This window comes from Trachinotus anak, unplaced genomic scaffold (assembly GCF_046630095.1).
Source record: "Trachinotus anak isolate AG129_WGS33_773 ecotype Australia unplaced genomic scaffold, CSIRO_AGI_Tana_v1 ptg000019l, whole genome shotgun sequence".
In the NCBI taxonomy this organism is placed as follows: domain Eukaryota; kingdom Metazoa; phylum Chordata; class Actinopteri; order Carangiformes; family Carangidae; genus Trachinotus; species Trachinotus anak.
Window position 1 is genome coordinate 16,795,452 of NW_027273870.1, and position 22,398 is coordinate 16,817,849.

General features: G+C 41.3%; 1 protein-coding gene across 8 annotated transcripts in view; it reads left to right on the plus strand.

Moving 5' to 3' along the window:
- Positions 1 to 1,499: 1,499 nt before the first annotated feature.
- The window catches only part of apbb2b (amyloid beta (A4) precursor protein-binding, family B, member 2b), a 50,375-nt gene continuing 29,476 nt past the window's right edge, over positions 1,500 to 22,398 (plus strand). For 6 of the 8 annotated variants that reach the window (XM_071503671.1, XM_071503676.1, XM_071503674.1 and 3 more), the window contains exons 1-3: positions 1,500 to 1,599; positions 20,011 to 20,098; positions 21,051 to 21,117. The gene's annotated coding sequence lies outside the window, so the exon portion shown is untranslated. Of the gene's footprint in view, positions 1,703 to 1,819; positions 2,001 to 20,010; positions 20,099 to 21,050; positions 21,118 to 22,398 lie in introns of those variants that run through there. The other 2 variants (XM_071503672.1, XM_071503673.1) reach the window with 2 other exon arrangements.

Consider the following 22,398-nt stretch of genomic DNA (forward strand, 5'->3'; position numbering starts at 1 on the left):
AAAAGTATGATGTTTAGAAAGTTTAAGTTGGTTCCAGGTATTTCTTTATGCAAAGGAGATACTGATTCCTTTATGAGGATACATACAATGCATACAATGTTTTCTGCTTTTTATCGTGGCTGAGCTTTCATGGTGAATCCCACTGAACCAAACTTCACCAAACAATAGATGTGCTAATTTCAGACTACATGCTCTTTCAGTCGTTCCTTTCAGTAAATTAAAAAAGCTGCAATACTGAATACTGAATGCCAATTCCTGCCATGCGTGGTGGCTTTGTATTGTTCAGCTGCTGTTTGTAGTCGGGGACACTGGAGAAATCAAATATAAATGTTGCATTATTACCCATAAATGGATTACAACACAACAAGGCAGTAAGTCAGCTTGATCCTTACATTATTATTATTAGGTAGAAAAGTGGATCATAACAATTTCAAACTGACAACTGTATCTTTGAAACACTATTATTATTATTATTATTATTATTATAGTGATGATATTTAGATGATATTTTGTTATTTGATGCCAGCACTTTGAATTTGTAAATGGGTAGTACTTACCATATCATATTGATGGTGTGATGTTTTTAGGAACACCGAGTGTGAATGTTGTGATATTTTGAAAGAAATCTGCCCGCCATCTTATTAATTTCATTGTTACTGACATTTCATACAAGTTAGTTATGTTGAATCACATTTTGTTAAAAGTATTTACTGCCAAGTGCAGTAAATAAATACATAAGCTAATATTACACGACTGAATAGAGTATATCAATCAATCAAACTTTATTTGTAATGCACTTTCCATACAGGTTAGTCCAGTTCAAAGTGCAGTTCACAGTTGACCGACAAGCCAAAAGTTTGAGACAAATCACAAAAAGAAGGTTGACAATGAGATGCAAGAGACAAGTAGATTTTAAAAGCTATAACAACAACAATAATAATAGAGTTGAATAAAAGCTGGACTAGAAATTGATTAAGAATAAGAATGGATATGTAGCTATTATCAATAGTAGACCCTAGCTATTAGGCCTACTTTGTTGTATTCTGTTATTGTGTGTTAACCTACTACATTTCTAATATCCAACATCCCCAGTGGGTTAGGGTGCCCAAGCTTTGCACTATCCCTGTTTTTTCAGTTGTTTAAGTTCATGAAATACATCATTGTCGTCGTCGTTATCATCATGTATGTCATGCTTAAGAATAGTTGATTTCCTTGAAGGAAAAACATTAAAAGCATCACAAAGTATAGACAACTTCCAAGGTTGCAAATGTCCTGAAGAAAAATGACCTTTTCCTTGGTTTCCCTTTAAATTAAAGTCATTCGTAGCCCCACTATAGGACAAACTAATCACAATAGGTTAACATCTAAATATTATATAATAATAATAATAATAATAATAATAATAATAATAATAAAAGTTGGAAAAAAAAAAAAAAACAGAGGAGCGTTTGCTTCCGGAGCAGCGTCCCCCGGTTCCCCCTGTTGGAGAGCAGCGGCATCTGGGAGGGGAGGAGAGAAGAAACAAGCCGAGAGAAAACGGAGGGGAGGAGAAAAACGACAGGAGCGCAGCGAGGCGGACGTGAACACAGTGGAGAGGAGGTGAGTGATGTGATATGCCGAGAGATTTCGCTTGAATACGAGGAGTCACGGCCGCTATGGCGTCGTTGCAGTCTGTCCTCTCAGCCTTGAAATGACTGGAAACGTGAGTAACTTTCCATATTCTTCTGACGGGCGACGCGTCGCTTTGGCATCTGAGGGGCCCGTTGTGTTGCAAACAAGTCGGGAAGGTGGGGGAGAGGAGGCTGCGGCGGCAGACAGGAGAGGGGGGGGGGGTGCATTAACAGGACCCAGCGTGTGTCTCTTTGAGTTTATTGTCAGATTTTTGTTGTGTCTGCGACGGTCGTTGAATGAGCTTTCGCGCAGTGTCAGTGAATGCAGCGGTTGTTTTCGTGGGACTGTTGTCGCCAAACGCCAGCCGCTGACCAGCGCTTTGCTTTGAGGTGAGCTACTTTTAACCCGACTTGCTAATGTGACGGATTGAGCGGCGAAAACGTTTAAAAACAGACACAAACAACATTTCTGAATCCTCCCCGTTCTGCAACCTGAGCTGTCATCACGTAGAGAGGGACTGTCAGCAGGTAAGTGCACCTTAAACTGGCCATTCATCAAAAGTCAACCACCCACCAGGCAAAAAGAAAATCCCCCAAAAACCTTTATATACAATAGTTACTCAGTTTCACTCTTCTTATAATGGTTTAAGCTGTTAATTCATGACATAATATCTAAATTTCTAAAAGAAAAAAAAAAAAAAAAAGGTAAGCTGATGACCACCTACTCCATCTCCACCATTGAGCTGAACTGAAGTTGTGCTCTTCCTGACCAATACTGCATTAAGAGACCTACAAGACTGGACAGGTTGGTTACACCAGGACTTGTTACTAAGCAGGGTTATTAATTACTGTGCTGTAAATGTGCTTGGAAAGACTTATTATTTCCATGATACATTAATCTGTTTGTCTAATTAAATATTTAAAGTATGTGTCACAGATCACCAGAGCCCACGGAAGCATCCTTAAAGACATTCACTTTACAGGGATATAAAACAGAGAAAAGGAGCAAATCCTCAAATTTGTGAAACTGCAACAATCGAATGTTTGGCTTTTTCTGCTTGATATATGACTTAAATGGTTATTTGCTTATAAAATTAGCTGTTCAGTCATTTTCAGCTAATTAACTAATTGATAAATTGACAAAATGTTTCAGCACTCGAAGCCTGACAGGTCAGTTTAACATTTAACCTTTGGTCCCTATCCAGAGATGCTGTAGCTCCTGACTCATGGCTGTGTCCTCTGCCTTGTTCTATGTTGGTTTCTGTGTTGAGCTATAATTTAAGTAATAAAGAGGCTCATTGTGACAGGCATAAAGGATGGTATTCTCTTGACTTGTGCACATTATGTGGAATGGTCTGGGGGCAATAGTCCATGCAAGCCCCAAGGGGATGAGGTTGAGGCTTGTATTGGTGCATGGTGCTGGCTGGACAAGCTAGCTAATCGTTTCCAGTCTTCCTCTGGTAGTTTTTGCCAGGCCAGTGAGATAATACGCCTGCTTGTTTTATACAAACATGGAGCCACTTAATTGCTTGTTTACGTTTTCTAAGTTAACGAATCCTGAGAATGGTGTGAATAAATTTCCTGTTTAATCATCTTGGGGGTAGGGAGGGCAGAGACGGGGCTCAGATATTTTTTGTTTGTGCATAAAGATGTAGAAGGAGAGTTGTTATTGATTTTTCCTTTCAAAACCACAGACTTCAGGCGATTGCTGACTTTCACAAGGACTGGATTTGTTGTCGTGTTGTAACAATGTAAGAACTTGTGAAACAGTTCATGTAGTATACTGTATGTGTCTCTGTGGAGGCAGAATGGACACTGAAGTTGTTGACAACAACATGAATTACCAAAGGACCTGGCTTCTGTTTTTGGACTGCACCACTGAGGTTTCTCTCCCTCCCTGCCTCCCTGCCTTTCCCTCCTGGTGACACTGGCTCTCATGCATTTGTTTTGCGTCATATTTGCACCGATGCTTCCTTGTGTGTGCTTTTGGGAGGTGTATTACTAAAGCATACTTGTCATAAAGCATGCATAATGAATGAAGCTTGGGATAATGTCATGTTTTCAATGACATGTTTTCTGTTTTGCTATCTAGTGTGTATACTATGAACAGCCAGTGCTCACTATTTTAGGCAGTGGTTGTGGTGGTTTCATAAGGTTTGTGCTGTGGTGTTGGCTTTGTGAGTTAATTAGTGCAAGCTCCAAAAATGAATGTGTCACTGACTGTACCACCATAGTAGAAATGGTGCACCGTCATCCTCTCTCCCTCTCCGTCACTGCCTGCCTTTCAACCTCGCCTCCCTCCCTCTCTATCCTCCCAGCCTCCTTGCCCTGCTGGCTTGCTCCTCATCCAGACCTGTCCCTGGTCTGTAGCTTTGTGTGTGTGTGTGTGTGTGTGTGTGTGTGTGTGTGTGTGTGTGTGTGTGCAGAAACATGATGTCATTGCTAATTGCTTAGGGCTCTTGGGATGTTAAGTTGGTTTATATTTTTCCCCTCTCCCCCTGCTCTTTCCAGCTCCCTCTTTTCACTTCATACCTCCTCCCCTCTTCATTTACTCTCCCTTCTTTCCACTGAAACATTTCTATACAACATCAGGAGTTGCTAAGTATGGAAAAAATGACTTGGACATTTATGTGCTGAGTTTTTGGCCAAGCTCTACAGACAGTTCCTGCATGCTTGAGTATGTGTCTTCGTTCAGCTTCGGTATTTTTAAAGTGCCTCACTTTCAACATGGCCCCTTTTCTGCTTAGGTAACTTCTATCACCTCTATGAGAGGCAAAATAAAGGAGACACATGTGCATTTGCACATTCTGTACACATTGCACATGGGCATGGACAGAAATAGCAATTCAGTAATGTAAGCTGTCACCCTCTGAAGCTGTGAGCATGTCCCCAAAAATATGATATCTTAGCTAGCACTAAAGTGCTCTGCAGATTGGATGTAATTATGTTGTCTGTGTTTGTCTGTGTGGTGTTGGGACTTTCTTGCCTTGCAGCACCTGTTAGTCACAACCTGTTAGTCTGTGTGTGGTCGGGGTCACGCACAACAGCTGATGAGAAAGCATGGTGAAAGTGTGCATGTACATACATGCTTGTGGGACAGAGTGCATGTTTCTGTGAGTGTTGTATGTGAGCAATCAGATAAAGAGTATGGAGATCTGTTATCATTACCCTGCTTCCCCTGTGAAACAATACCACTGGTCCGCCCTTGACCAAACAAGTGTGTGTGTGCAGGCATGTGCATACTTGTGTGTGTGTGTGTGGAGTCTGACCAGATTGGACAGATGAATGATGAATTAAAGACAGCAGAGAGAAGATTCATCCCAGGCTGGCAAGTTGGCAAGATAAGCACACTGCAGTTTATTTGTGTGTATTTATGTGTAGGGCTGTATGTGTGTGTTGTCAGTCTTTTTCTCAATCTCATTCTCTTCACTTTCTCTTTCAGCCCCCTATCGATGCCTCTCAATAGGGTTATTGTGCCCACTGTCAGGCAGGCTGCAGTGTGTGTGTGTGTGTGTATCTGTACATTGTTGTTGCAGGGAGCAGACAGCCGTGAGGTGTGTTTGAACAGAGAAGGAGCACAGAGGCCCTGTTCATCCTGTAGGGTGTGAAACTGAATGATAGGGCCCCCTTTCTCTCTTTCCATCTGTCCCTCTGTCTATCTGCCTGTCTCGCTCTTTCTGACAGTTTTTCACCCACATGCTCGCTCCCCACTGTCTTTTTGCTTTGTTTTAGTTTGCGTCTTTGTTTTCTTTCTTTATGTGTGTGTGTGTGTGCGTGTGCGTGCTGCCGTGTAATGTGTCAGCTCCTGGCAGCCCTCACTGATCGGCTGTCTTCTTGCTGTCAAGTCTGCCTTGTGATTGGGTTGTCAGTATGCATGTTATTCTGCCTACAAATTACCTGTGGAAGCAGAGCAGGCGAAGGCGGACAAGTTTCCCACTTTTAAATGAAACCTCACACACAGACTGCGATTGACACTTGTGCTTGCACACTGGGTACACATGTACACATACTTTCCCACTCTTTTGTTTATATGTTTCTGTTTCTGATGTTGCCTTTTCCACACTGCTGCACTTTCACACGTATACCCCCATCACCCCCAGTTCCACGCCATAAGGGTTTTCTGCCTCTATCTCTCTCTCTAACACCTCTGACTTTCAAACACATACACATCGTCACACAACATGAAAGCCAGAATATGATAAAAGAGGCTGTAAAGGCCAGAGCCCCAGGTGCCTCTCTAAATTGGCCTACTGCAGTTCAAAACAAGGATTAATTCAGACTTGGTAGTCTGTACTTCACTTCTCTTATCCTCCATCCTTGCTGCAAGGAACACTTGATTAGATGGATGTTCATCTCTTAACAGGGAACTCTAAAGCACAAGGAATGCTTAGGACCAAGAACTCATGCCAAGTAAAATATTTACAGTCCACTGATAATTGGAAATAATTCAGTAGTGCTATTCAAAACATCTCAAACTCAATTAATGTAATGCTATCAGGGATTATGATGTAAAAGGTATAATGTATCTATTCCACTGTTACAGGACAATAATTAAAGCTAGAACATATTAGACTCTCAATGTGTTGTTCTTCAATTTACCATTACTCACAATTATCTTTGGGCTCACTTTTTACATTTGGGTGGTGTTACTTTTGTTGCCACCTTTAGTGTTTCTTTGTAGTCTAAAAAACATGATGCATTAAACGTTGCATTAGTTACAACTACTTTGATATGGTGAGATTTTGTGACAAGTGTGTGTTTGTAGTTCACTTTTCTCAAAGGTATCACAAGTTGTGTTTGACATCGATGCATTTAGCTGTTCATTGGTGATATTGATATCTAATATTGTAATAACCAGCAAATTGGACATAAAGTAATTAAGGCCTTCGATATGTGACTGAAATTAAAAGAGCCACTTAAGCCATTGCCATTTTTCCAACATTTCAGATATAAAAATCACTTTGATATAGAAATATTAGCGCTTGCTCTATAGTCTAGTTGAGGTGATAAAAATAATTGACACAATACATAGCACTATGGTCTACTATGGACTACACATTGTTGATACCCTGGCAGTAATGCAGATTGCGGCCTGCCTTGCTGCATACATTTTAACTGAGGAACTGTTGTGCTTTCTGCCAGGTCAGCTTTCTACCACTTTATGGCTTTTACATTTGAATGGCAGCACATCTATACATGTTGTTATGTGTGTGAGAAAGACTCAAATGCATTTTGAGATGTGTCTCAAAAGGAGCACATCTCCACTACCTACAACATCTACGGTACCTACAGTACTGTAGAAAAACAAGTACTGAAACAGAAAATTAATCTGCAACTATTTTGATAATCAGTTGTTGAATATTTCAAGTAAAAATGCTAAAGTTTCATTTTTTAAAAATGCTAAATTTTCTGAAAAACGATTTCTGAACTTGTGTATCGACTGATACTGAGTACTGATCTGATACCCATGTGATTTAAAAAAAAAAAAAAAAAAAAAATTTCAACACCTGTATCAGGTGTATACAAGGAGCCCTGTATGAATGTGACATCATTTCTGTCACTGTATGGCATGGCTCAGGTGAAACTCATTGGAAAACATGAACAAAAACATATGCCATAGAATCTCTACAGTGGCTAAAGTGATCAACTGCAATGTGGATCAAACTCGGGACGTAATCACTCTCATACAAACACTGTTGAAAATGTGTTAATGATGATTTGCTGTAATTGGGTTGTCTGCCTAGTGTTCATTTCTGGTCTTTTCATACATGAGATCATATGGAAGAATAATTTAAAACTGTTGCTTACTACCGTGAGCTGTCATATGCAGAGGCTCTCCAACTTATTTTTCCGACCGTCTCTTGTCTCACTGTGTGAATCTCACTCACTGACTTGAGTCGCAATGTAGCACGAGTAGCATCATGTGGCCAGTCCTGTGAAGGCTAGAAAAAACAGATGGTTTAAAAAGAAACACTCCTTCAACATGAAGGCCTAATAATTCTCAATATTTTATAGGTTGGGTCCGGACAAGACAGCATCTCAGTCAATTATTGCATATCACCTATTGGTGACCTTGGCCAACAGCTAAAGATACACTATTTATTCATTTCCGCTAAATAGTATTTAGCGGAAATGAATCCTTTGCCGCTCTATAACAGTATTTGCCAGAGGCTGCACAGTACAACTTCCCGTGCAGGCTACTGTTGAAAAGCGGTGAAGAAGAATTGATTTCCGGAAAAACTGCTGTTTTATCTGGGCGTTAAAGCACAAAGTTAACGTTTTCCTGCTATGGTAAAACTGACCAGGGTTTTCCCCCAGGAAATAGTTGGGCAGATGTGGAAGCAATTTCGAATTAGTAAGTGGATCACAGACTGAACAATAGACCCACTCATGACATATACAGTCCAACATTTTCTGTGTGAAATAGCATCACTGTTGCTTTTGCTGAAAGTTTATTGTTTTATTTTTTACAAAGTGTGTTAAGTTGTTTGTGTTAGCAGAGGTGGTCTTTCTGTCAGGAGAGGTGACCCACCTCCTCTATAAAACCCTGCCACAAGCCTTGCTAACTGTAGCTTTTGCAGGCCAACAATTTCCCCACTTTTCCTTCTGTTAAAACAATCAACCTTCACAGGCCCAGAATCTGTGAGCAGTATGAAACAGATTCCTGTGTGATGAATACACAGGATGACAGGTGATAGGAATGTTGAATCATGATCACAGTCATTGTGATGAATTAAGTTTCCTGACCAGATTAGTTTTTTGCATTTACATCACATCCTGTGGTGGGAGTAATAATAAGTAATAATAACCAGCAGCTGTGGTAAGCATGTGAAGCACTGCCAACCTTGTCTTAATATTTTTGACTGTGATTCCTAAAACCACAATAACATAAAGAGTTTTATTAGTGTTTTGTAGGCTAGAATTGAAATTAATTGAGCAGTGTGACTTTGATAAACCACACAGTGCTGGAATTTGCCTCTTGGCTTTGCACTGACTTGGCTAAACAAATGGAGAGGCGGTCTTGGTCCTGTGTGTGTGTGTTTGCTCCAAACAGTGGTGGTGCAGCGCTGGTCCACCAGACGTGGTCAGCTAGCTGTGTCATCCCTGTCTAAAACCAATGTCCTGTCAGAGAAGAATGCTCTGCTAATTTTTGGAAACAACAACGATAACTTCCATTGGTAGGAAGGGAGAGGGAAAGAGGCGGCCGTTGTGTAAGAGGAAGAGACGACAAGCGAGGGAGGGGATGATTTAAAGTGTTGGAGAGGGAGCGATCGCTGCAGTGGTGTCTGTGGTTTCTTTGGCAGAGATGGGACATTCCTTTTCTGATGAGTCACTCTCTCTCTCTCTCTCTGATCCGTTTTCTTTCCTGACATCTCTTGTTCTTGCGCTGGTACCTTTCCCCCTCCCTTCTCGTTCTCAGAGCGTCTCTTCTTACCTATATTTGACATGTTGTTTTTGGCTGATAAGCCTAAACTTTCAGGCAGTCAGATCAACCTAGGCTGTGATATCAATACAGTCTTGTGACATTATCATTAGGAACAGCTTGCCACAGGCTTTCTAATGAAATGTGAGAGAACAAGGCCATGTTGAGCTCAGACGCACACACGCACACTCATTCTGAGGAAGAGCTGTGTCGTTTGTGTCTAGACTTCCCTGTCCTCTCGGATGTCCTGTCACATCTCAGCTATATATAGGATACACTGCCTCTCCACTGCTTCTGCTCTCGCCTTAGATCTAACAAGCCTTTTGTGCATGTGCACGTCTGTCCACCTGTCTGTTTGTTTTCAATGAGAGAGGGAGAAGGCTTTTAATATACATGTCTCCATGTCTACTGAAAAAAAGAAAGACAAAAGAGCACTCTGATGCTTGCAGTCAAGCACAAGAGAAGCTCTAATAAAAATAACCAGGAGATAGTTAGGAAAACTCTTTTGCGATAAAAGAAACTATAGACTCTAAGCTATAAAAATATAACCATATCCAAAAGTATGGATTACAGGTTATTTATTTCCATATGAAGCATTTAAGATGTAGATCACATGCTTGAAACTGAGGAGATATTTGGGTATTGAGTGCATTAGGAGGATGAGAAGTATGTGTTAGTGTGAGGAATTTACGAATTGTTTTCAAATACATTATTAACAGTGACTCACTAAGCTGTAAGAAGTCAGAGTTTTGTTTGATAACCATTGATTTTTTTCTGGTTTAAATGACAACTCTTTCTGGAAGATTTACTCAGTTGTCACTTATTTGCCTTAATTCACTGAATAGGCCAAAGTACAAAATGAAACATTTGGTTAGTGTGCTCTTTGCACGGTAATGTCCAGGCTATTGACACTCCACCAAAGTGAGGAACATCACCACACTTGATTCTCAGTGGCAGCGACAGGGAGACTGGTCAGGGATGAGGGAAGTATGAGGTCCAGAGCCCTCAGGACCTCAGACTGGGCTCAAGGTTCACCTTCCAGGGCAGTGACCCGAAGCACACAGCCTGAACAACACAGGAGTAGCTTATGGACTCTGTGAATGTCCTTCAGTGGCCCAGCCAGAGCCCTGACTTGAACCCAGTGGAAAATCTCTGGAGAGACCTGTAACTGTCTGTCCACTGATGGTCCCCATCCACCATAACAGAACTTTAGAGGATCTGCAGAGAAGAATGTGCAAGATGTGCAAAGCTCGTTGTGTCATACACAAGAAGGCTGATGTTATCACTGCTAAAGGTGCTTCATCTAAATACTGAGTAAAGGGTCTAACTATATCAATAGATATCAATCAATATAAAATTCTGTTTTTCCTTTGACATCATAGGGTATAGAGTGTAGCTTTATGAAGGAAAATGAATTTCAACTATTTTAGCATAAACCTGCAACTTAAAGTGTGAAAAAGCACTGTAAGGTTAATAATGGTATCATGAGGTGGTGTCAGTCAGAACGTTGGCCAACATGACCTACTAGTAGTTTGTCATAAGTAGACAGCCATGGAGCAAAAAAAGAAGAAGAAGTAGTTAGGTCTGCCCCCTAAGGGTTCTGGCACACTGGATGTGTCCTGTGTGTGTGGCGGCTGTGGAAAGTCTTGTTTTCCACTTTGGGACCCATGTTAACGGATTAGAGCGAGCAACTGCGTGAGATGTGCGTCACACGGCTTGTGGCTGCGATGTGTTATCTAAAAGTTTGGCATCTCACCTATTTTGCCACAAAATTAGACAGAGAAGAGACCTGTTGATGTCGTATTGACATCATACCAGCAATATTACACCAAAATTGACACTGTAGTCTTCTATGTTTAGGCTGAATCTCAACATGTAATAAACAAGAAAACATATAAATGTATATATTTCTTACCATTTTAACAGCTTCATGCTGAGGCAGTGGCACTTTACTTACATTTTCTGTCAAAAAAGTCAGAAATTACTTTAAAATGAAGAGAAATCCAACATTCCAGTATCCTGCAAACTCTATGTAGACAGATAGATCTGGCAGTGGCAGCGATGCAGCACACATGCACGTGAACACACATGCATGTTTTTCCACAGCAGATCAGCAAAGGCAGCCGCGACAACATGCCATGCGTCCAGTGTGCTCCTGGCGTAAACACTGATGACTTGAGTCATCACTAAACACTATGAGTGACAGTGAGTAGATCCTGAGTCCACCTCCAGTCGGCTGTTTGCTCCTCTGATGCTCTCAGCTCCAGTGTTCAGTGTTAGCAACATTGGCCAAACTACATTTGACCTCGATGCTTGCACAACCTTATCTACTTTTGTTCAGTGTGATTGACTCTCTGGGAGGCAGTGCTGTCAGCAGCAGGAAAGATGGTAGGAAGTTATATAATAGAACTATGACCAGGATGCCATTTTTTATTTCTCTGACTGTGTGGAAATCTGATATTTTCACACCACAGATGAAGGCCAGATGCATGAAAAGGTGGGCCTTCTAGGGAAAAACACAAGACTCCTGTGGGCTGTTATAGGAGTTTAAAGTGGGATGGTTGCTCTGAAAGCTTCACTTAACTGTACTGTGTGATCGGGGGTTGCAAATAATATAATTCTCGTAATTGTAGGTGAGGTGAGTATTTATGAAAACAGAAAAAGTATTTATAGATAAGAAAAAGCAGGAATGACCAGCACATGACAAACTGAAATACAGATGTGGCTTAACTTGTTGTTCTCTAACTCCTGGCACGGCTTGTTGACTTCAATGTTGCGTCCAGGAAAGAGCTGTGGTTTCATTATGGCAAAGTGGTGAAGTCACGCTGGCTGCACGACTGGATCATGTGTGTTCCACAGAGGGAGCATGCTTTAAGGTCTGAAATGGGACTTACCTCCTCTCAGTGTGTTTTGCTTGGTGTCAGTGTGTTCGTGGTGTATTTTTTTTCTCCCCTCCCTCAACCTCCCCTCACCCACAGGAAAAAGAGGCTGGGTGAAGCAGGGAGGAAAAGAGAGGGGATATCTGGGATTGGGGGAGGGGTTCTAGCACACTCACTCCCAAGTTTCCCATATCCAGGAAATCATCTCATGGCTTCTGTTTCTGACATGTTTCTTTTCCACGTCACAGGATTTGTCTGTGAATGGGTGTGGGGTGAGATTTCTCCGTCTGTTACAAAGCCCTTTAACCCCTTTCACCTCTAGTAGTGTTTTGACGGTTAATTCGTTAGGAATAATCAGTGTGCCTCAGCTGCTCTGCCTCTTACTCTGTAACATCCTGTGTCAGTCAGGGGAATGTCGATTGTTGCAGGTAAATCAGAAACTTTATATATACTCTCTCTAATTGAAGGACCATTTTGGTTCAGATATAAATGCTCCCTTTGTTGCAGATCCGATTTATTTGCTCAGGGTCAGTGAATGGTACATGTAGACACATGCACTCACAAATGGTCATCACTTATCTGTATTTCCAAGGGGTGTGTGTGTGTGTGTGTGTGTGTGTGTGTGTGTGTGTGTGTGTGTGTGTGTTTTCGTCTCCTTTTGTTGACCAATTAGAGGAGTATTTTGCCCCCCAGTCGCCCCGACCCACCCACCCAAAAAAGAGACATGCCTGAGATTCTTTGGCACACCCTGAAAATTCCTCACAGCTATCCTTTCTTTTTCTTTTCTTCTAGTGGTTCCCTGCCCATGCCAGTGGAAAATGATACTTTAGCTGTATGTATACAGGACATTGAGACATTCATACATTCACACGCACAAACTGTGAGACTCAGTCTTGGACTGTACTTAAAATTCTGAAGGGAAATTATAGTGGAGCTATTTCTGTCTGTCCTTCACACTCACTACACACTGCTGCTGGAAGGACGATGTATGGCCATGGGAGCACGCTCAAACCAGAGAGACCTAGTGTGTATTTGTGTGTGTGTACATGTGTGTGTGTGTGTGACTGAGTGTGTTTGTTTGTCTGTACACAAGATTGTTTGTTTTGGCTGCAGTCTCAGTCAAAGTGTTACCTTGTCTCTGTTATTTCCCTTTTTTGACAATACAAGGATGCACACACACACACACACACACATACACACATACATCTCCTTGCTCTTCTACCCTTCCGCTGTTATTCTAGATGCAACCAGATTTTGTAGATGGCTATTGTTTTCTTCCCAGCTTGCTACTTCTTTCAGTGGACACACACACATATATATACACACACACACACACACACACACACACACTGAGCTTGGAGTCAGGAAAATATAGCACCAGACTGGTCCAGTCATCATCCGTCTGTTGGCTTTGTGTAGGGCTGATTGATGTCTTTTTTGGTGGTGTTATTCCACTGACTATAGCAGCTTTCATTCATCATGAATTTGCTTGTAGCTGCAAAATATTTAGCTTCGGCACACTCCTCATATTAGATTATTGAAAATAACCATAATAAACATACAGTGCATCCGGAAAGTATTCACAGCGCTTCACTTTCTCCACATTTTGTTATGTTACAGCCTTATTCCAAAACGGATTAAATTCATTTTTTACCTCAGAATTCTACACACAATACTCCATCATGACAAAGTGAAAAAAGTTTGCTTGAAATATTGCAAATATATTAAAAATAAAAAACAAAAAAAATCACATGTACATAAGTATTCACAGCCTTTGCCATGACACCCAAAATTGAGCTCAGGTACATCCTGTTTCCACTGATCATCTTTCAGATGTTTCTACAACTTGATTGGAGTCCACCTGTGGTAAAAACAGTTGATTGGACATGATTTGGAAAGGCACACACCTGTCTATATAAGGTCCCATAGTTGACAGTGCATGTCAGGGCACAAACCAAGCCACAAAGTCCAAGGAATTGTCTGTAGACCTCCGAGACAGGATTGTATCGAGGCACAGATCTGGGGAAGGGTACAGAAAAATTCCTGCAGCATTGAAGGTCCCAATGAGCATGGTGGCCTCCATCATCTGTAAATGGAAGAAGTTTGGAACCACCAGGACTCTTCCAAGAGCTGGCCGCCCGGCCAATCTGAGGGATCGGGGCAGAAAGGCCTTAGTCAGGGAGGTGACCAAGAACCCGATGGTCACTCTGACAGTGCTCCAGCGTTGCTCTGTGGAAAGACGAGAACCTTCCAGAAGGACAACCATTTCTGCAGCATTCCACCAATCAGGCCTGTATGGTAGAGTCGCCAGACGGAAGCCACTCCTCAGTAAAAGGCACAGGACAGCCCACCTGGAGTTTGCCAAAAAGCACCTGAAGGACTCTCGGACCATGAGAAATAAAATTCTGTGGTCTGATGAAACAAAGATTGAACTCTTTGGCCTGAATGCCAAGCGTCATGTCTGGAGGAAACCAGGCACCGCTCATCACCTGGACAATACCATCCCTACAGTGAAGCATGGTGGTGGCAGCATCATGCTGTGGGGATGCAGCAGGAACTGGGAGACTTGTCAGGGTTGAGGGAAAGATGAATGCAGCAATGTACAGAGACATCCTTGATGATAACCTGCTCCAGAGCGCTCTGGACCTCGGACTGGGGCGAAGGTTCATCTTCCAGGACAATGACCCTAAGCACACAGCCAAGATAACAAAGGAGTGGCTTCGGGACAACTGTGTGAATGTCCTTGAGTGGCCCAGCCAGAGCCCAGACTTGAACCTGATTGAACATCTCTGGAGAGATCTGAAAATGGCTGTGCACCGACGCTCCCCATCCAACCTGATGGAGCTTGAGAGGTTCTGCAAAGAAGAATGGGAGAAACTGCCCAAAAATAGGTGTGCCAAGCTTGTAACATCATACTCAAAAAGACTTGAGGCTGTAATTGCTGCCAAAGGTGCTTCAACAAAGTATTGAGCAAAGGCTGTGGATACTTATGTACGTGTGTTTTTTTGTTGTTTTTTATTTTTAATATATTTGCAAAAATTTTAAGCAAACTTTTTTCACTTTGTCATTATCGGGTATTGTGTGTAAAGTTTTGAGGTAAAAAAAATGTTTTATCTATATTGGAATAAGGCTGTAACATAACAAAATGTGGAAAAAGTGAAGCACTGGGAATACTTTCCGGATGCACTGTACACTATGTAAGAACCTCTGAATGAATGTAGCTCACAGTGCATTAATAAACAAGAAAAACAAAAACAGAAGCGGAAAAACAGAGGCAAGAAATTGGTTGAGCAAAGCTAGACACAAATGACATCAGTATTTTTTGTTAAATGATAAGATGATAGTAATAAAAAGAGGTACACAGAACCAGTTGAACAACTAACTGAAAGCTAAGTAAAATAGACTTGGTTGCTTTTAGAATTTTACTCCATAGTGTAGAAGCATAACTGAAATGCTCCATCACCACTTTTCTTATGATTGTGGTTCTGATTATCTAAAAACCAGTCCACAGTTGGGGATCAGAGTGAACATAAAGACACATAAAAGAACGGGGAGTCTGCAATGCAGGCTGGTTCTAAGCCAATCAAAATGGCCTGAACCTCAATTCTTATAAACACAGGGAATGAGCATAACTCAGATAAATATGCTCCATGTTTTTAGTTTTGGTCAGGACTCTAGCAGCTGAATTTTGAAAAAAAGTCCCAGCCTTTCAAAAGTGCATCACTGTATTTTATACAGTTGTCTATAGAGTAGAAAAGATTAAGTTTGACGTGGTGGTTGGAATGTGAAGAGCTTCCCAGCAATGGTAATATATGCTTTTGGTTAGCATTGGTGCTAACCTCCCTGCCGTGTAGTGGAAGAAGTTTGCAGCTAAATGTAGAGGGCCTGGCCCACTCTGCAGCCAATCAAAATAAAGCCAAGAAAGCCCTGGGAAGATTGCCTGGTATTGTGCAGCTGTCTTACAAGTTCATGTCCTAATCCTAAAGTTAGAAAAACACCCAGTTGCGTTTTCCATTCTGCATGCTTTTCTTTGTTGACATGAATCGTCCATTTTGTTTTCGATGACTAGGCCTCTAGCTGTGACAGTTTTGCTTTCTTGTCAAGTCTTTTTTGGTAACAGATGGGGTTTCTCACGAGCAGAGGGGGAGAAGAGAAGAGGAGGGGAAGAGTGGCTGTAAATCAGGGTTGTAGAGAGAAACGGGTGGTTTTATGAGAGTTTACAGACCTTCTTCACTTTTAATGAGAAAAGACAGCAATTCTCTTGTAGACAAAAGAAAAGAGGGGGAGGAAGGGGGTGAGCGCTAGAAGATGAATGTGGTGGAAGCCAGGAGAAGAAGAGGAGGCAAGGAGGGGAAATGGGCAGGAAAACGGGATAAAGGAAAGAGGTAAAAGTCAAGTGGGATTGGCAGAGGAACTGGAATGGTGAGAAACCTTGAGAGGGATGGGCAGGAAGGAGGGATGAGAGACCTATCAAACTGCTGGCAGGCATCCACTTGGCATATGAATTTAAAAGCAATCTGTCTCTGGCTCGCTCAGACCAGTGTCTGGTATACGGCAGTGGTTACACACAGCACACGTAAAAAGAAACAGAGAGAGAGGTTGACTGATTGCAGCTGCTTCCTTCATTCTTTCTGGAGCCAGACCCCCCAGACATACAGATGACGCTTGTGCACACACATTAACATCGCACACACATGCGGCGGCACAAACTCTGTGAGTTAGCCAGTGGGTCAGAAGTCAAAGGGCACTGTCATGCTGTGACACATCCTAGATCTTATTACTTACCCTCCCAATGTGTTTTTGTCTGCGTCTGTGTGTGTGTATTGCTATGAGTGTGTGTCTTAAACATTGTGGGTCTGCCTGTCTGTCTCTGTCTCAGTTTTTGCATGTCCGTTTAACTGTTTACAAGGGAGTCCATGTGGAAGGTTCACCCTCATATTTACTCTTCATGTGTGTGTTTGTGAACGAGTGTTTGTCTCTCTGTGTGTCAGTGCCATTGCTGCCCTGCCCACAGAGGGGCCCTGTAATTATGCGTAGACCCCCTCATCCGCAGCAGAAGACTGCAGGGAACCTTTCATAGGGGCTGAGGCCCGTCCCAGAACAGCCACTGCTATCACTATCATTGAAGCCATATCCAGATGTAGGTGGGATTGAAAGTTACAGTTTTAGCACATATTTGCTGTGCTGCTGCTGAGCTGTAGCTCCTCCCAAGTGTGGAAACTTTACATTTTGCACTTTTACATCTCTCCGTAGCCGAAAGAAATCATATGGCATCAAGTGCAGTCTGTAGTTAGTGTTTGGATGGTAACACTTTTTTGTTGTTTTGGCTCTACTCCAGCGTGCAATGAAACATACACTATGAGGTTAAAGTGGTAACTCTAGAGAGGAAAAACAATGATGACAAAATGTGTTTGCAGGTCCTAGGGAGGACTAGTGCATATGTTAACATACGTAAATAAATAAAATGTAGTTTTATTTAGCTATTTTAGTTTTGTGTGAGATTTGATAAACCAACAGGGCATCAGCTGGGGCTGAAGGCCACAAGTTCGAAAGTGAAAATAACTGGGTGGTGTGGAGTTTCAAAAAAAGTGATCTTAACAGACTTTTATAGCTCGCTCTTAATCTCTGACTTCAAGCTACATTAATTGCTTGTGATCAAATTGCATTGTGGGTGAAAAGGAAGAAGAATACATGGAATCAAAAGACAATACCTCTGGTTAAAAAAATTTCCATGCCTTCAGCTTGCTCTTTGTCAGCAAGTAAAACACATGCTCAGCTGGTGTGAGGTCAGCTGAGTGTTGCATCTAAACCTCATAGTTAGAGTTTGATGATACATCCAATGTGTTGGAGTATAGAGCAAAAACAAAAAATGGTACTGTCCCATTGTGGACATCACTGACAATATGTACTAAAATTATAATGACACTTGTAATGCTGAATAGGACCTCTGTTATACCAACCACATCCAACCTGTAAAACCAGGTTAGCAGTAATTTTTCATGGGAAATGAGTCATACATTTTTAGTGTAGACACCCCTTAATACAAATACTTTGTCACAAATACAAACACATGCACATACACATTCCCTGGTATGTAGACTTGTTGCGGCAGGATTCAAGGAACCAGGCATGCCGTATAATTTTAATCCCACAACGCAACAATTTTTATTGCTATTTTGTGATTTTTATCCAGAGCTACAGAGCTCAAGTTTTTATACTTGAGCCCTGTAGGGTTTTAATCCATTAGAGAATGACATTAGACATGACAGTATGTACAGCTGGTCTGAAGTTAAAATTATACAGCTGCACTTCAAATGGTTTACTTTTTTTTTTTTTTTTTTACCTCTGTGTAACACCTAGTGTTTCTAGACAAACCAGATGTTGTTGGTCTGCTGTAATGTCAGTAAGCACAATTGGCTCAGTACAGGACGGGTTTTTACCAGCTCGAGTCAAGTGATTCAGTATTTATAGAAGTAAGCGCTATTCATAACTGTGACTTACATAAACCTTTGCAAAAATGCGAAAGTTATGTAATCCCGGAGATTCATTGTTTATTTATATTTATTGTACCTTTGTACATTTTTGGAAGTTGGGAAGAAAAATATGCATTTTAGTTTTTTCTTTTGTTCCTTTTTTCTAAATGCCCATATCTTGACTGCAAGACACATGCCCTGATGTTTTTGCCCAGGAGCTTCAAAGAAAATGTTGTCTTTAAGTTCCTGGCTTAATAATATTGACTTTATGTGGCCTGCACTGCCATCGATCAAAAAGGACCACTGTAATTGCTCAATATAGTTATGAAATGATGTGACAGATTTAGTAGCTTGTTCAAAAGAGCATCCCATTTAGTGATTGAGCATACAAAATGCCACAAATATAGAGCTAGGCTAATTACATAGCAACAACAGTCTTATTTATTGAAGGTGACAAACTGCAAATCACTAACTGTCCTCCAGACAGTAAGGAAAACAACAACTCACACAAAGTACTACCAATAGATTAAATACTAAAATGGTTCACTCTGTGCAGAGGATACTGTTCACTGGCTAGAGGTCCTTTCTCAATCTATAGCTGTATTTACCTTCTCTTCCTTCCTTTGTCATACAGATCACAACACACAACAAAACTGCTGCAAGCTCTGTGGCCTCTATGTTTATTCAGAATAATGTGGACTTCAATCTGCAGTGGATTCTGTCATTATGCAGACAACTTAGAAGAATTAGTGCAGGGTTAAGGGGACTTTGAGAAAGAAAGATCTCCATTACTACCTTTTGGGGATTAGCCGGATTACCAAGCCTTGATGACAGTCTATTGCTGACCATGATGGATTCAAAAAAATGTCTAAATGTTATGGCAGCCATCAGCACACTTTTGACTTCATCCCTGCAGCTGATACTTGGTGCGGGACACTGTCTGATTTGAGATGATGAAAGAGGTTGGTAAATTATTACCAATAATTTGGAATTAGCTCTTTGCAGGGGCCATTGTCAGATGTTAGTTAAACTAAAAGGTCCATGTGAGGGATCTTTCTTTTCCTCCAATTTTATTCCCCAAAATCATTCCAGGTGTTTTTTCCAATCTCTCAGCCAGGGATAAGTGGGATTTTATAGTACAATCTAGTTTATTTTCTTTCTCTCCACTTCTCATAGGGGTTGGATGTTGAGAGAACTGTGCACAAATCTTGACTGCATTATGCAGTAATGTGTGTGTGTTTTGTGTGTGTGGTGGAAAGCAGAGTAGGGGGAGTTTACAAGTCTCCTGTGGCATTAAGTTTATGATGGTTCCAGTCAGTGAAGAGTTGGCAAGACTGCACCAAAGAAAGAAATACGAGCTCTATACAAAATGAGCCTTATGCTCTCTCTCTCTCTCTCTCTCTCTCTCTCACACACACACACACACACACACACACACACAAACACTAACACATACACATACAAACACGTGTAACTTGTGTATTAATGTTTGATCAAGGTTGTGAATAATTGATATGTCTTTATTATTTGTCCCTCTGGTGTCCTGCAGTCCTCTTTCTCTCTCCGATCACCCCTCCCTCTCTCTCCATCTCATTAATCCTACTTTATGTTTGTCTCTCCCTCAGGACGCTGCTGCTTCAGTAAAGCCCTCCTGATTGGATGAAGACAGAACCACTGTTTACCAGTATGGATGCACTCTTCTGTAGTTTCCTGGTAAGTTGCAACTGTAAAGTCGGTATGTTTTAACATAGAAATAGCAGCTTTTTTGTCTTTGAAAAGTGTCATCATTGAAAATATAGGCCTGATTCTGCTTTCACTATTTACAAGAATTGCTATTTTATTTTCCATAAATATAAGATGGTCTTGAGACATTGTAAGGGATGGTATTTAGATAAATTAAGAGCATCTTTTTACTTTGGCTGAAAGTCAGCTAAGCGAAGCTATGATAGGATTACCGCAGTTATTGTAACTCAATAACACTTGTATGTGTTTCACAGTAAAAGCCATTATAAATTCTCTTTTACTTTGAAGCAACTAAAGCAGGGTTCTCCTTGCAAATATGCTGTTTGGATGAACTTAAAACTTACAAAACACTTAATTTCATATGCAGGTAAGCAACACCTTTCTGTGTGCCATCGTCCCTCTGCCTGTTAGGTACCACCTGAGCTTCATTGTGAAACAGGGAAGACACTAATAATTGAGTGTTACATCTGTTACCATCAGTGTTTACATCTGTTTACATCTTGCTCTCCAGCAGCCTCCTAACATTGTGTATGATATTTCGGTGCCTGTACAAAATATGTTTGTTGGCAGGGGCTGATTACTCACATTCAGGCAACTTACAGTACAAAGGAATCCTATCTAGGCTGCAGTGTGTGTGGTCAGTTGCTCCCGTTTGTTCTGCCTGGAGTTGGTGGTTCTGCTCTGCTCTGATTATGTCTGGGTGAATCTTTTATTCTTCCTCCATGTTTGATTCACAGTGTACATTCTATAATTTTTATATCTATGGTATTTGGAGTCCCCTTGCTGCCTCACATTTTGTTGTCTCCATAGAAACCAGCTGTAGTTGGGTTCCACATGGTTGAATGTGGTCTCTGAGGGCAACCCAGGATTCTTTGCATTCTTCTTCTGATCATTTTACTTTTTTTTCCTTGATGGTGTTCAGGTCTGCAGCTGAGTCCACTGAACCCTGAACTGTGACCAGCGCCGTTCTATAACTGACCTCCTGTCAGGTACAAAACACGCACACACACACACACACACACACACAAACACACACACATGCTGTGCCTGTGCTCAAGGTTGAGTTGTAATGATGACCTCTATACTCACACCTCTCCATGCTCTTCATGCCCCATCCCCCCCAGCCAGTAGTTTTGAAAGTCTGCAATCCACAGTGATATCTCTCAAGAATTTAAAAGATAAGCCTGGCAATATTCTCTATTTTTGTTATCATCAACAAATAAAAATCACAAAGTTGAATGTTAAAGCCTCTCTTTAGTATGTTCTAGTTTACCTTCCATGTCTGTGGCACTGTAGTTCTGATCTGGTGCTCTAACGATTATTTACAGCACTGAAAAAAAAATATACAGAAATGTCCTCTGTGACCTCTGTCTGATTAAAGCTCTTAAATTTCTGTGATCAGGGCTTGAATTTCAGTGAGGGATTGCGGGTATTGCACATAATGTCATTGTTTCTTGCAAATGTAACATGTAACGCAATGTGTGAAATTCTCAGACACATTTACAGCTATGTTAAATAATGTTCAACCAATGTTTACACCGGTGATGAATGTGAGATGACTGGCCAGAAGCACTACATCAAACATGCCAACTTCCGTCCTGAACAACACACTTTACACACACTCTCCCTCTCTCTACAAGGCTTCAAGCCCCCTCTGCTGTTGCAGCATCTCTTTCTAGCATATACAGACAGATTTCAGTGTTATGAACTTGAAGGCCTGCAAACATGGACTGCTGGCTAAAGCTTAAATGTACATAATCTGAAGTTGAACCTGCTCAGAAAAAACACTGGAAACCAAAAGGATGTTGTTATTTAGTGGAGCGTGATGAAACAGAGGAGTACAGAAAAATAACAGAGTATGGAGACGAGAGAAAGTGGAGCCACCAAAAGAAAGACTAAGGACACTGATGCAGCTCAAAGAGATGATCACAATAAGAGGAGAAGGAGAAAGAGACCCCACCACCACACACACACACACACACACACACACACACACCCCACCTATTTTTCAGCCTCTAGTGGCAGTTTAAACCAAATCAAAAGAATAAAAGCCCCATGTTGCATATTAGCAGACCTTCAATATTTTGCATGCCTGGACATATTTGGCATTTCCCACCTACGTAGTACCTGTCTTTTACATGACAATCCAAGAATTATTGTTATAATACAAATGGAAGGTGTGTGTAAGCACCGGGACACGCTTTCTGAAAGTTAACTCCTGCAGTGTATTGTGTGCATGTTAATACATCGATTTAAATTCATTCAATCTG